This window comes from Phaethon lepturus, unplaced genomic scaffold (assembly GCF_000687285.1).
Source record: "Phaethon lepturus isolate BGI_N335 unplaced genomic scaffold, ASM68728v1 scaffold45831, whole genome shotgun sequence".
NCBI classification, from domain to species: domain Eukaryota; kingdom Metazoa; phylum Chordata; class Aves; order Phaethontiformes; family Phaethontidae; genus Phaethon; species Phaethon lepturus.
In genome coordinates, this window is record NW_010519291.1 from 1 (window position 1) to 212 (window position 212).

The following is a 212-nucleotide window of genomic DNA, read 5'->3' on the forward strand; positions in this document are numbered from 1 at the left end:
CTCCATCTGTCCGTCTTCTCCATCCATCCATCCATCCTCTCCAACCATCCATCCGTCCATCCCCAACTTCTCCATCTATCCTTCCCCATCCATCCACCCATCCATCCTCTCCATCTTCTCCATCCATCCGTCCATCCATCCATCCATCTATCCTCTCCATCTGTCCATCCCCATCTTCTCCATCTATCCTTCCCCATCCATACCTCCATCCA